The 14,563-nt window shown below is 37.8% G+C and overlaps 1 protein-coding gene across 1 annotated transcript in view; it reads right to left on the reverse strand.

Moving 5' to 3' along the window:
* Positions 1-1,425, reverse strand: part of MAP3K19 (mitogen-activated protein kinase kinase kinase 19) — a 59,257-nt gene extending 57,832 nt beyond the window's left edge. Inside the window, exon 1 of the mRNA XM_070507580.1 lies at positions 1,188-1,425. The gene's annotated coding sequence lies outside the window, so the exon portion shown is untranslated. The remainder of the gene's footprint in view (positions 1-1,187) is intronic.
* Between the last annotated feature and the right edge of the window lie 13,138 nt (positions 1,426-14,563).

The following is a 14,563-nucleotide window of genomic DNA, read 5'->3' on the forward strand; positions in this document are numbered from 1 at the left end:
AAATGCTTTCAGAAACAGAGGTTAATTAAAACTTGTCCTTCAATAAAGCCGAAAACTGGATATTCAAATAACAACTAGGCAAAAAATAAATATTTATATCACCAGTTTATTCATAAAGTGGAAATAAAACCTCAAAGGTATTTTTTTCCAAGGTTATTACCCCTAGCAATGAAATGACAATGTATGTTATACAGTTGTGGTCTAATTCTTTAATGTAACCTTTAAGTGAGAGCATTTCACAAGTAGTATCTACCATCTAAATAAAAATTAAGATTTAAACCAAACTGCAACCTGAAAGTTCTCAAATGAAATCACTTCAATACTAGGTAGTGTGGTCATTGTTTGGTCATCCATTGTCTCACACGGTCAGTAGTGACTGGAGGAAGACAATCAAGATTGAATCGACATTTAGCCAAGCCCCTATACATGGGTCACTCTTTCAATTAACATGGATGGACCCACATTGCTTTTTATTAGTGAGTTTCATTTCCTCTTCTGATCTGCAATCTGTACATTTCCATTTTAAGTCTTTTTTGTAAGAAAGCTTTTCTCAGTTTTCCCTTTGGGATTGTTTTGATCAATGATTTTTAAGCAATAGTAGTTCATTCCACAGGAATTTCCGATTTAGCATCTATTGAAGCCCAGTTCCTTTTATCTTTAATTGTATGTATGATTAATCTACTTATAAAACAAAGTAGATCTTTTTATTACACTGTTCGTTTGATTTGGAATCTGATGTAATTAAGATAAAGCAATGGGAATTCCCTTTTATGTTGAGAAAATATGGCCAAGAACACATATATACAATGCTGAGTGGCTACAAGAAGGTTTATACCATGTAAAGTTAACATTTATTTAGGTGATTAAACTAAAATAAAAAACTGGTCCCTGGGTAAAATTCAACGGAAGGAAATATTTTTATATACTTTTCTTGCTCTTACCAGTTGAGCCTGTGGTCTAGAAGCATTTCCACAAAGTATTGGAAGGGATTCTTTCAATTTTTGAAAAGTCAAAAATAGCTTATTACAACAACTCTACAGCTAAGGATATAATTATTTGATATTAGGACACAGCTTTTTCTATCAGTTTACCTGATGTTCCTCCTCTGGGACACCCTTTGGGGAGGAAAAAAAGTTGCAACATATGGTATTATCCAAAACATGATGAAAAGTAGAGATTGGGCTTACCTACGGTGTGTTTAGCTGAGGGAGTTGGTAGAGTGCTGAAGAAACACCAAACCAAACAGCAATCAGCCTAATGCACTGTGGCACTGATTACTGGGACAGCTGTCAACCCACACTTCAACAAGGGATCCATTTACAGCAGCATAGATTTAAATTTTCTTCTTTGGTTGTTTTCCAATGTTTCACAGCCCAAAGTATTTTTTTAAAAAAATAAAGCTTGTTCTGCGCTCACAAACTCTTCAGTTAGCTACAAAGAGACTGCTTAGTTTACGGGCTGTCACCCAGGCAACCATCCACTGTGCATTTAGCTTGGAGAATTGAAAGCAGGACAATCTCATCCAGGAAGAAAAACAAGTGCTGTATGTTCTTCAAAGTTGCTGTTTAAGTGCTCAAAAGAGTTGGACCCCGGCGCACTTCCACGGTTGGCACAATTGCCGTTATCACCTTACCCGCTGAGATTTTCTCCAGGAAAATATACCTTTGTAATTGTTGTAAAATGTGCCAGAAGGACTCTTTCCAAATCTGAACATAGGTTACAGAGTAAGAATCCAACAGATTGCTCCCAATGACCTTTAAGCTTTGTTCAAAGAACTAAATGGATGACGTGACTCAAGCATACTAATCAAGGGAAAAAGTGGTAGCATATGAGGTTTACACAGCAGGAATGTGCTGGACCATGCAGGCCACAGTGAGGAGTTTGAATTTCATTCCAAGGGCAATATAAAGCCATTGATAGGTTTTAAACAGGAAACTGGCCTGGTCTGATATCCTTTTTCTTGGAAGGTCACTCTGGTTGATGTATGGAAAATAAACTGGAGGCTGGGTCCACTTCTAGTAATGGTGAAGTAATTCTTATTAGACCATATTTTTTTTCCTTTTGGAAAAAATCATTTAAAAAACAACTACCTGAAGGTACCAGAGAGCAAAAAAAATAAGACAGAAACTGAAGAGGAGTCATCACTTGGTGGAAGTAAACAACACTGGGTCATTTCCATTTTTTACAGCATTTAACCCCTAGGGAAGGCCCCTCTGGTACTGCTTTGGGGGTACTCAAGCAAGAGTACTCAAGTAGAAACCCACAGTCTTACTGGTTGAAGAATAGGGGATATATTTCAACCAACAACAGCATCAGGAAAGTGTGGGGCAGGTGGAGAGCCACAGATGGGAGCCACAAATTCTGCATATAAACGCTCTGCCCAAATCTGTCTGATTGCTGAAATACATGTACACGGGGCAGACTCCAAGGAGAAATAAGTCATCTGAATAGGCCTATATCTGCTAAAGAAATTGAGTCAATAATTAATAACCTTCCAAAACAGAGAGCACCAGCCCCAAATGGTTTCACTGGTGAATTCTACCAAATACTTAAGGAAAAATTATTCTAAGTCTCTACAATCTCTTCCAGAAAAGAGAAGCACAGGAACTACTTTGCAACCCATTCTATGCAGCCAGCATTACCCTACTACAGGAACCAGACAAAAATATTTTAAGAAAGGAAAACTAAAGACAGATGTCTGACATAAACATAGACGCAAAAGTCCTCAACAAAATACTAACAAATTGAATCCAACAATGCATAAAAAGAAGTATACACCATGACCAAGAGGGATTTATTCCAGATATGCAAGGCTGGTTCAACATTCAAAAACTGATTTATGTAATCCATCACATCAATAGGCTAAAGAAGAAATAAATGATCATATCAATAGATGCAGAAAAAGCATTTGACAAAATCTAACACCATACATGATAAAAGCTTTCAACAAATTAGGAATAGTGGAGAACTTCCTCAACTTGACAAAGAACATCTACAAAAAACCTGCAACTAACATCATACTTAACGGTAAGAAACCTGATACTTTCCCACCAAGATCAGGAACAAGGCAAGGATGTACCATCTCCTGACTCCTATTCAACATTGTATGAGATGTTCTAATGCAATAAGACAAGAAAAGGAAATAAAAGGTATACAGATTGGGAAGGAGGAGATAAAACTGTCTTTGTTCACAGATAACATGATTTTCTATGTAGAAAATCCCAAAGACTAAAGAAAAAATCCCCAGAACTAATAAGCAATCACAGCAAGGTAGCAGGATACAAAGTAATATACATAAGTCAATTGCTTTTCTATATACCAGCAATGAACAATTGGAATTTGAAATTAAAAACACAGTACCATCTACATGATCACCAAAAAAGTGAAATATTTAGGTATAAATCTTTTAACAAAATATGTACAAGGTCTAAAAGAGGAAAACTACAAAACTCTGATGAAAGAAATCAAAGATGACTTAAATAGATGAAGAGATATTCCAGGTAAATATCAAGAAATATTGACAGGGAAATTCAATATTGTTAAGATACCGCTTATTCCCAACTTGATATACATATTCAATGCACTCACAATCAAAATCTGAGGAAATTATTTTGTGGATATTGACAAACTGATCTGATTCCAAAGTTTTTATTGAGTGGCAGAAGATCCAGAAGGGCCAACACGTTATTGAAGGAGAAGAACAAAGTTGGGCGATTCTAAAACTACCCAACTTCCAGACTTACTATAAGGTTACAATAATCAAGACAGTGTAGTACTGGTGAAAGAATATACAAATAGATTAATGGAACAGAATAGAGAGCTCAGGGACAGACCCACACAAATATAGTCAATGATCTTTGACAAAGGAGTAAAGGCAATTCAATGGAAAAACGATTGCCTTTTCAATAAACGGTGCTGGAACAACTAGACATCCATATGCAAAAAATGAATCTAGACACAGATTGTACACCCTTCACAAAAACTAGCTCAAAATGGATCATCATAATTAACTTAATTAATAAGCTGAACGTCAATAAAATTAAAAATTTCTGCTCTGCAAAAGACCGTTAAAAAATACAACAAGCTACAGACTGGGAGAAAATCTTTGTAAAACATATATCTGATAAAGGACTGATACCCAAAAAATACAAAGAACTCTTAAAACCCAACAACAAGAAATGAACCACCTGGGGCCAGCCCTGTGGCCGAGTGGTTAAGTTCTCGCACCCTGCTTCAGCAGCCCATGGTTTCACCGGTTCGGATCCTGGTTGCAGACATAGCACCTCTCATCAAGCCACGCTGAGGCAGCATCCCACATGCCACAACTAGAAGGACCACAACTAAAAATATACAACTATGTACTGGGGGCGCTTTGGGGAGAAAAAGGAAAAATAAAATCTTTAAAAAAAAAAAAAAAAAGGAAAGAAATGAACCACTCAATTCAAAAATGAAGGAAAGCTCTGAACAGAAACCTCACCAAAGACATACAGATGCTCTGTATCATTTGTAATTAGAGAATTGTAAATTAAAACAACAACAACAATGAAATACCACTATACACCTATTAGAATGGCTAAAATCCAAAACATTGACAACACAACGCTGACAAGGATGTGGAGCAACAAAAAGTGTCATTCACTGTTGGTGGAAATGCAAAATGGTATAGCCACTTTGGAGACAGTTTGACAGTTTCTTACAAAACTAAGCATACTCTTAAAGTATGATTCAGCAACTGTGCTCCTTGGTATTTACCTAAATGAGTTGAAAACTTATGTCTATACAGAAACCTACACACAAATGTTTATAGCAGCTTTATTTATAATTGCCAATACTTGGAAGCAACCAAGATGTCCTGAGGTCTCTATTACTTGTTTGGCCCAAAGAAACGGATTTGGAATAACATTTGTACAGGTTATGATTAAAGAAGCTCCAGAACCAAAATTCTAACATTTCCATCTCTCCCTCACTCTGATCATAGTTAAATAAGGAAAACTATAGACTTTTTTTTCTCTTTCCCATTGTGAAGTATCTGGTAGTGTTATAGAAGATGTATCCATATGGGGACTATTTACTTTTTGTTGAATATATAAATATCAGGCAGGAAAGAGTTGAGGTAGCCCACCCGTAATCCTTTTCTCTCCCATTACTGGAGGCGGGGAGGTCAAGGTGCTCTCAGACAAAGAAAGTAGATGACCCAGTATTGTAAACATGCTGATAACTGGAACTTATGGAAAATATACAGTTATGAGTCTGATTTGACAATATGATCCTTTGTATTACACACACACAAGCATAGACACACGCACGTTCAGCTACTGAATGCAATTGTCTTTGAAACATGCCTTTAAGTTCCCTCCTGTAGGTGATATCACACACTGATATTTTGAGAGACAGAAGAGTAGAGAAGTTAATAAAGAATTGTTTTTTGGAGCAAGGAGCCCTAGAATAGGAGTTAGGATTATTGAGCTCTCATCCTCAATGCTATCCAGCTATGTGACTTGGGCTTAGTTTTCCCATTTGTAAAATGAAAGGATTGTGTAGTGTGATTTCAGAAATCTCCTGTGGTTCTAAAAATCTGGGTGTCCAAAACTGAAAGTAAGAAAAACAATTTCAGTACACAGGAAACACTAAGAAATGAGAAATAACACAGTGATCAAGACCTCCCTCTGGTGGTCACCATGTTCAAAAGCCTGCCCTCATTCAGCCATACTCCTGAGGACTTTAGTACCTCCTAGGCTCTGCTCAGCTCTCTGATCCAATATATTCCCCTCCAATCCATTCTATTCTCACATCATTTCACACCTCTATTACGGCAAAGTCAGTCTTGTTTTAGAGTTATTTTGTCTCTCCAATAGATCCTAGCTTCTGAAGGGCAAGGAATGTGTTTCAATTATCTTTGTTTCCCCTGTTGTGTTTATGTGGTTCACACATAGAAGGTTCTCAGTGAATGCTTCTAGATCTGAATATATGCCCAGGAGAGCTCAAAAACCATGGAGAATTTCATGCAGTGGCATTTTGCTTACTACAGGAAAAGCTCAAGTTCTCAGTACAGCAATGTTTTTATTACATTCTGGCTAGGTAGAGAGGAGGAGAAATAATTTCAGGAAACAATAGCAGCAAATGAGATGCTGTAAGGAAGGCTTGAAAGGGATGACAACTAAAGTTTTGAATCCAGCATTAGCTTTAAGAATACACTATGGATAATCTTGGAATGCCTGGGCAACCCCAATGTATTGAGTAGAAAAGGATTAAAGGATTTTAAAGTTCTAAAAAGAGTTTTTCTGCTGAAGCAGTGGTGGTTTGAATGTGATCCGTATCTTTTGCATGTTAAGCGCGATCTGTTAGTTCCTTGCAGCACAGTTGTGGAAAAAGGTGGAAGCTTTTTCAGGAAGACCATGAAGGGGCTGTCCCTTTAAGGGACACAATTTTCCTAGGAACACTTTGCCTCAAATCTCTTCTTTTCCACTTAGAAGGTGGTGGAGAGAGTGGGGGGATGGAGAAAGGAAGGAAAATAAATTGGGCATCTCAGTGGACTAAGAAGAGAGACAAAAGAGATCATTGAAATCCAAGAGGCATAACAAGAGTCTAGAGAAATTTGACAGAGACCAGGAGTTTCTGCGACTCTGAGTGGGCTGGGGGTGGGGCTACTTGTTCCATTAACTAAAGTGTTTTGCAACTCAAAAAGAGAATGTAAGCAGGGATGTCTCCAACTGTATGTTATGGAGCCAAAAATGACATCCCTTAAAGCCTTGGTAACCAAATATGGTTGAACATCAGCTTCATCTGGAGAGATTTTAGAAAAACACAGATTCTTGCAATCTCACAGAAAAACAAGTGAAAGATTTGAAGTCACACTTTCTAGGGGAGGAGTATGAATGGCCAACAAACATGAAAAATCAGGGAAATGCAAATGAAACCAGTTTTTGTTCAGCATGCTGGCAAAAATTTAAAAGATTTATAATATCAAATGTGTGGGAAAAGGCTACTCTTGCACACTATTAGTGGGTATGTAAATACTAACACTCATTTTGGACATTGCAATCTGGTGCTATCTATTACATTTTAAAATGCACATACTCTTCAATCCAGTATTTCCATTTCTCAGTATTCACCCTACATGAATGCTCACAAAGATGCAGGTGAAATGAATTTTTACCCTAGTATTTTTTTAGAAAACTTTTATCATGGAAAATTTCAAACTTGCAAAGTAGATAGTACAGTAATAATTGATGAGGATCAAGCCTGCCCCAGGGAGAGAAGCCCAAGGCGTCCTGCCCTATATACCAATCTTTATCATCCTCTGGGAAGCATAGGATGTCCTGACCTGATCCGACCTGATTCCTATCCAAATTTATAGGACCACCAGATAACCAGACCTCACCTGCACTGATACCATTTTAATGATTTTTTCCCTGATCTTTCCTTTTTTGTAAAGACAACTCACATACCTATGCCTTACAAATTTAGTCCTACCCTCAACCCATTACAGCTCTTTACTGCCCATGGGTCCTGTCCCCATGCTATTCTCTGAATAAAAGAGCACTACTGCCAGACCTTGAGAGTCCAAGAAATCTTTCTTTTGACTCCTTGGCTCACTGAGCCACCTCAATAATGAAACTCCATGCACTTGTCACCCATTTAAGAATGTTACTAATAACTTTAAATATTAAATAGTCTACATGTCAAATCATGGGAGACAATTAAATAAAAAGTAGTCCATTCATACTTTGAATTTTGGAATGCTGCGCACCAGTATAAAAAAGGTGGAAAGAGCTCTATATAATGTTCTAAATGGGCTCCAAATCATATAGCTAAGTAAAAAAAGTGAGTTGCTGAATAACGCATATAGTGTGACACTGGTATGACGAGGCGGTTCCGAGGACGTGCTTAGGAGCCAGCTCCATCACCTACTAGGTGTGCGACTTAGGCAAGTTACCTATGCTCTTTCTGCCTCAGTTTCCTCATCTGTAAAGTAAGGATGTATGATAATAATAGTATCTACTGCAAGAGTAATTATGAGAAGTAAATGAGTTAATATGAGTAAAGCACTTAGGAGAATGCTTGGCACATATTAAGTATGACACACTCTTATTTGCAGAAAAAATTGTTAAATAGAAGATGAAACTATGTATTTTATACAATCATGTGCTGCCTTACGATGTTCTGGCCAACAACGGACCATATATATATACACAATGGAGGTCCCATAAGATTAGTACCATATAGGTTAAGTGTGTAGTAGGCTATACTATCTAGGTTTGTGTAAGTACACCCTATGATGTTCACACAACAATGAAATCGCCTGACGACACATTTCTCAGAATGTATTCTCATTGTGAGGCAATGCATGATTGAATATACAAATACGTATGTAAAAGCATGGAAAAGGGTCTGAAAGGATTCACACGTAACTGGTATTAGTGATTTTATCTTGGGGGTAAGGGAATTGAAAAGGCAGTCAAGGAGGCCATTTGTTTTATGTCTTCCATTTGAATCTTTTACAATGAGAAGATATGCCTATTATTAGTATAATACTTGAAAATTTTAAATTAAAATACCATTCCCAGGCTCTACTTTTGGTGATAAACAGTGATTTAAGTATCTTCTACCTGCCAATACACAGGCATACCTTGTTTTGTTGCACTTTGCAGTTATTGCGAGAATTTTTACATGTTGAAGGTTTGTGACAACCTCGTGTCAAGCAAGTCTATCAGTGTCATTTTTCCAACAGTATTTGTTCATTCTGTGTCTCTGTGCCACATTTTGGTAATTCTTGCAATATTTCAGACTTTTTCGTTATTATTTTACTTGTTATGGTGATCTGTGATCAGTGATCTTTGATGTTACTATTGTAATTGTTTTGGGACACCATGAACCATGCCCACATAAGAGTGGGGAATTTAATCAATAAATGTTGCGTGTGTTCTGACTGCTCCACTGACCAGCCATTCCCCCATCTTTCTCCCTCTCCTCGAGCCTTCCTCTTCACCAAGACACAACAACATTGAAGTTAGGCCAACTAATAATCCTACAATGGCCTCTAAGTGTTCAAGTGAAAGGAAGAGTTGCATGTCGCTCACTTTAAATCCAAAGTTAGAAATAATTAAGCTTAGAGAGGAGGGCATGTCGGAACCCAAGATAGGCCAAAAACTAGGCCTCTTGCACCAAACAATTAGTCAAGTTGTGAATGCAAAGGAAAAGTTTTTTGAAGGAAACTAAAAGTGATACTACAGTGAAAACAGGAGTGATGAGAAAGAGAAATGGCCTTATTGCTGATATGCAGAAAGTTTTAGTGGTCGGGATAGAAGATCAAACCAGCCACAATATTCTCTTAAGCCAAAGCCTAATCTAGAGCAAGGCCCTAACTCTCTTCAATTCTACTGAGGCTGAGAGAGGTAAGGAAGCTGCAGAAGAAAAATCTGAAGCCAACAGAGTTTGCTTCATGGGATGTAAGGAAAGAAGCCATCTCCATAACATAAAAGTGCAAGATGAGGCAGCAAATGCTGATGTAGAAGCTGCAGCAAGTTATCCAGAAGATCAAGCAAAGATAATTAATGAAAGTGGCTACCCTAAACAACAGATTTTCAGTGTAGACCTAACAGTCTTACATTGGAAGAAGATGCCAGCTTTCATAGCTAGAGAGAAGTCAATGTCTGGCTTCAAAGCTTCCAAGGACAGGCTGACTCTCTGTTAGGGGCTAATGCAGCTGGCGACTTTAAGTTGAAGCCAATGCTCATTTACCATTCCAAAAATCCTAGAACCCTTCAGAATCATGCTCAATCTGTGCTCTCCAAATAGAACAACAAAGCCTAGATTACAGCACATCTGTTTACAACATGGTTTACTGGATATTTTAAGCCCACTGTTGAGACCTACTACTCAGAAAAAACATTCCTTTCAAAATACCACTGCTCATTGACAATGCACCTGGTCACTCAAGACCTCTAATGGAGATGCACGATGAAATGAATGTTGTTTTCATGACTGGTAACACAGCATCCATTCTTCAGCCCATGGATCAAGGAGTAATTTCCTTTCTAGTCTTATTATTTAAGAAATACATTTTATAAATCTATAGCTGCCATAGATGGTAATTCTTCTGATGAATCTGGGCAAAGTCAATTGAAAACCTTCTGGAAAGGATTCACCATTCTAGATACCATTAAGAATATTTGTGATTCATCAGAAGAGGTCAAAATATCAACACTAACAGGAGTTTGAAGAAGCTGATTCCAGCTCTCATGGATGACTATGAGGAGTTTAAGACTTCGGTGGAGGAAGTAACTGCAGATGTGGTGGAAATAGCAAGAGAACCAGATTTGGAAGGGGAGCCTGAAGATGTGGCTGAATTGCTGCTATCTCATGATAAAATTGTAATGGATGAAGAGTTGCTTCTTACGGATGAGCAAAGAAAATGATTTCTTGAGAAATCGTAGCAGTGAAGATGCTATGAAGACTAGAAACGACAACAAAGGACTTGGAATATTACATAAACTTAGTTGATAAAGCAGCTCAGGGATTGAGAGGATTGACTCCGATTTTGAAAGAAGTTCTAATGTGACTAAAATGTTATCAAACAGCATCATATGCTACAGAGAAATCGCTCACAAAACAAAGGGCCAATCGATGCAGCAAATTTCATAGTTATCTTATTTTAAGAAATTGCCACAGTCACCCCAACCTTCAGCAACCACCACCCTGATCAGTCAGCAGCCATCAATATCGAGGCAAGACCCTCCACCAGCAAAAAGATTACATCTCACTGAAGGCTCAGAAGATGGCTAGTATTTTTTTAGCAATAAAGTATTCTTTAATTAAGGTATGTGCATTGTTTTTTTAGACATAATGCTATTGCACACTTAATAGACTACAGTATAGTGTAATAAAACTTTTATACACTCTGGAAAACCAAAACATTTTTGTGACTCACTTTACTGTGATACTCACTTTATTGTTGTGGTGTGGAACCAAACTCACAATATCTCTGAGGTATGCCTGTATCACAGTACATAAATGGGCAAATGCAAAGACCAGAGATAAATGGAAGATATAAGATTAACTGCAGGAAAATAGCAGAAGCAGTTGAGATGGAAATCAGTTCATCTAGTCTAGTTAGAAACTAGACTGAAGTGAATGTTAAAATGTATCTGAGGAGCAGATTAGCAAGCATTTGGAGATTATTAGTAATGTAAAATTAGTTAGTGGGACTTAGAACAGTACAATGCAAAAGAAGGTCAGGATTAGGCCTATGATTTTGCATTTATTAATCATCTGTGGCTAGAATAGATCATTACCCTTAACAAGGAAAGACTGGAGATTAAATAAGAATATGCCTATATAAAATATAGCAATTAATTGTACATACATCACACACATATGCTTAGAAGAATATGCTTATTGTGTAAACTTGTACACTATTCTCATTACTCTTTTCAATTAATTCTTTTGTATCCCATAAACTGAGCTCAAGACCCATTAAAATATTTTAAAAATAGAAACACATAAACTTGGGCAAACTAAATCAATCCACCAGCAAGTACTGCCCTTTCTGAATTTACTAGACAAGAAGTTACAAACTTAAGAATTGGAACTAGCTGTTCTTGACTTATTATTATCATTTAGAAAGACTTCAATTACTTTATACTTGAAACTTCCTGATGGCAGGCATCTCGTTTTTATGTTTTTGTTTCCTGCTTTCTAGAACAGCACCAGGCACACAGCAGCTGCTTTTAACACGTTTATTGAACGAAGAAATGACTGAATGAATGGTCAGTGAATGAAGACGGCATCACTTCTCTTGAAATTCTCTGGAGATTCCTTGCTGTGGTGACTATACCTCTTTCCAGTTCAAGAAATAATCTACTTCTTCACTATATGAGTGAATATGAGATATTGTGTGTGTGTGTTCTGAAAAGTCACTTGAACATTTTCCTACCACTGATTTTACAGAGTTTTGAGAATCTGGGTAACCATCACACCTCCCTTTCCAACCAGATTGCAGTTCTTTGTCTTGTCTCAGATGGTGAGCATGCTGAGAGAAGGCATTATTCTTTGAATCCTTCCATAAGATTGACCACAGTGCCAAGACAGTAGACATTTGATAAATATTATTGAATGAATAACTGCTGTCTGATAATTTTGATTTAGAGAACATCTCTCTAAATAGAGTTTCTTGTGCTCAGAGCATGTCTTCCTCTTCCAGCTGTACCTTCTATTGCAATTGTTCTCACGGGAGGATCATAGAAAATTCCTGATTCTCCCTGCTCAGAGGCCATCTAGGTAGATGAGGATGGTGCAGTCCCACTGTTTTTGCTCTTCTCACAATGTTTGCTCTCTCACTAAGACCTAATTAAAGTGTTATGCCCCCACATTCCTCTGAGGACTAAGCCAACGGTGATTTTTCCAGGCTTCTAATCTCTTAAATTGCCTATGTGTCAAAATTCTCCCTGTGGCCATTATTGGTAACACCTTGAAATAACTGAAAATTATGCTGGAGAGGAAATGTGCGTGCATGGAAAAGCCCTTGCCTTTGGATGTGTAGCAAAATAGCTCTTAATATTGAAGAAACAAAATCTTTTCAGCTTTGTGAACCAGCAAAAATCTAATAAAAGTTTGTCTCCCCTGGGTACTTTACATCATTAGCATCCTGGCTTCACATTTTGCTTTAACAAATAACTTATTTTAAAAGTTTCTCCAGGGAGAAGACGAAGAGCCAAAAATATCTTGGAAGAAAACTTTACCTAGCAACCTGATAAGGCTGTTTCACACAGTTTCTAAAATTTAAATTCTTGCAGCAAAGTCTTGCAATTTTTTAGTTTTTGACTTTGGTATGTACTAAAACTTCTTGATGGCTAAGCAAGGAGGAAAAAAAATGTAATGCCAACATGTGAGTAGCACTTTACGGTTTTCATAGAACATTCATTATAAATGCTACTACTGTAATTGATCACCTAGTACATGCCAGGATATTGTCCTAACCATTTTACATATGTACATAGAACTTAATCTTCACCATAATCTTATGCAGTAAGAGATATTACAAGTCCCATTTTACTAACGAAGAAACCGAGGTTTAGAGGAGTTAAGTAATTTGTCCAAAGTCATATAGTCAGTAAATGGCTGAACCTGGATTTGAAAAGAAAAGCCAACCTCACCGCATATCCTTCATTCTCTCCTGCTATACGTGCTCTGAATTCCTGGTACCACCCTGCTGCACAACTCCAGGGAGCACTGTTCACAAGGTGATCTTTGTGGGTGGCACCTCCTGAAGCAGGACTTCAGAATGCAACGTGAATGGTACCCCCTGGAGTTGTGTGACCACCGGCTCTGTGGATTTCTTCCCCTCTCACCTTAACAAGAACTTCAGCTCTTCCATCTCCCTTTCATCATCAATCTCTCTCTCTCCTAGGTTATTATCATCAGCATACAAACGTATCTACTATCCTCTGCCATAAAGACAAACAAACACAAAACTCAAGAAACGACAACAATCACCCTTGCCTCTATATTCCTCTTCCACTTGCTTTTTCAGTAGCAGTCAATACCTACCATCTTGAAACATTCGCCTCTCTTGGGTTTTGTTCCATCACTGTTTCCTTGTTTTCCTATTTCTCAAGTCACTCCTTTCCTCTCTCTTTCACTGGATACTTTTCCTTTATCCATTCTCTAAATATAAAGTTTCTTCAGGGCTTTATATGAAGCTTCTTTTCTTCTCTTGTATATTCTCCTCTTAAATTATCTCATCAATTTTTGTGATTCAAAACACTCCCAAATTTATATCTTCATCCCAGTTTTGCCTCCGAGTTCTAGTCTTATACCCAATTTTCTTCTTAACAACTCCCCTTGAGTATCTTACAAGCCTATCAAACTTATTTACCAAACCAAACAGGATTCCTTGCTCCTTCAAGTCTTCCACATCTCAGGAAATGGCAGCATCCTCATACAGTTGCTTAGGCCAGAAACTTGAAAATCACCTCTGATTCCTCCCTTTCCCTTATCTCTGCATTTAACCCATTATCAAGTCCTGTCTACGGTATCTCCAAAATACATATCAAATAAGTTCACCTTATCTGTTGACCACCCTAGTCAAAGCCTCCACGCCATCCCTCAATGGATGCCTTAATAGTCACCAGTTGTTCCTGCTTCTTTTGCCCCACCTCCAATATTCGTATAGCACCTAAACGTTTGTAAAATGTAAATTGGATCACATTGCTCTTTGCTTAAAATGTTTAGTGACTATCATTGTGCTTCAAATGGAGTCTAACCCTGGCCTGGAAGGCCCTCTACAGTATGGCCCATGCCTACCTTTCCGACTTCATCACAAACGCTGTGCTCTAGGTGCCCTCTTTCACTCCATTAGACAGATCAGACTTTTCTACCTTCGAGCCTCTGAATGTGCTATTCCCTCTGCTTAGAAGCCTTCCCCATCTCCAGCCTGGCTGTTTTCATCTTATCCTTCAGCTCTCCTCCAAGATTCTTCTTGTCAAGGTTATCATTGACCTCCATGTTGCTAATAGTGATGCTGACACATGTAGCACCTCTTCTTTCTGTTCATGCAACAAAT

This window comes from Equus asinus, chromosome 4 (genome assembly GCF_041296235.1).
Source record: "Equus asinus isolate D_3611 breed Donkey chromosome 4, EquAss-T2T_v2, whole genome shotgun sequence".
Classification (NCBI taxonomy): domain Eukaryota; kingdom Metazoa; phylum Chordata; class Mammalia; order Perissodactyla; family Equidae; genus Equus; species Equus asinus.